Source organism: Fulmarus glacialis, unplaced genomic scaffold, assembly GCF_000690835.1.
Source record: "Fulmarus glacialis isolate BGI_N327 unplaced genomic scaffold, ASM69083v1 scaffold30865, whole genome shotgun sequence".
Lineage (NCBI taxonomy): Eukaryota > Metazoa > Chordata > Aves > Procellariiformes > Procellariidae > Fulmarus > Fulmarus glacialis.
This window is the reverse complement of record NW_009214155.1, coordinates 10,560-11,037: the sequence shown is the minus strand read 5'-3', so window position 1 is coordinate 11,037 and position 478 is coordinate 10,560. Positions and strand designations below refer to the sequence as shown.

Genomic DNA, 478 nt, shown 5'->3' with positions numbered 1-478 from the left:
ACCCCTGCCGCAGCCCAGGAGCCAGCGGGGTGAGCTGGTGCGTGTCCCCCTCTGTGCTAGGAAAGAGAATTCATCAAAGAAAACAGAAAAACTTGCGGGGGAAAAGAAAAAAAAAAAAAAAAAAAAAAAAAAAAGAGCAGTTTATTGTAGGGAATTTCTGAGTCAGAGGATGATCGATCAGCCAGCACTACAGCCAGCCCCAGGGGACCTGGGTTCTGCCCGAGCCTGGCCCGGCCCCATGTACCTGGTTCTCTGGGACAGGGGGAAGGGTTGCGTGCGTGCCTGAGAAACACCCCAGGGCCTGGTTCTTCTCAGTAACAAAATTTGAAGACTTCCCTTTTGAGTAAAACAGTTTCTAGCCAGCTCTCCTCCAGGGAGCCCTGATATGGTTGTGCCAGCCAAGCCTGCTCCTGTCTCTGGCTGGAAGGCAGAGACAGGCAGTAAAGTTATCAGCAGGCTGGGATTTAGGGGTGCAGGG

At 52.7% G+C, this 478-nt stretch overlaps 1 protein-coding gene across 1 annotated transcript in view; it reads right to left on the bottom strand.

Annotated features, from left to right (window-relative positions):
* BAP1 (BRCA1 associated protein-1 (ubiquitin carboxy-terminal hydrolase)) overlaps nucleotides 1–478 on the bottom strand; it is a gene marked incomplete at its 5' end in the record, with an annotated part of 9,384 nt that overhangs the window by 1,351 nt on the left and 7,555 nt on the right. The window lies entirely within an intron of this gene.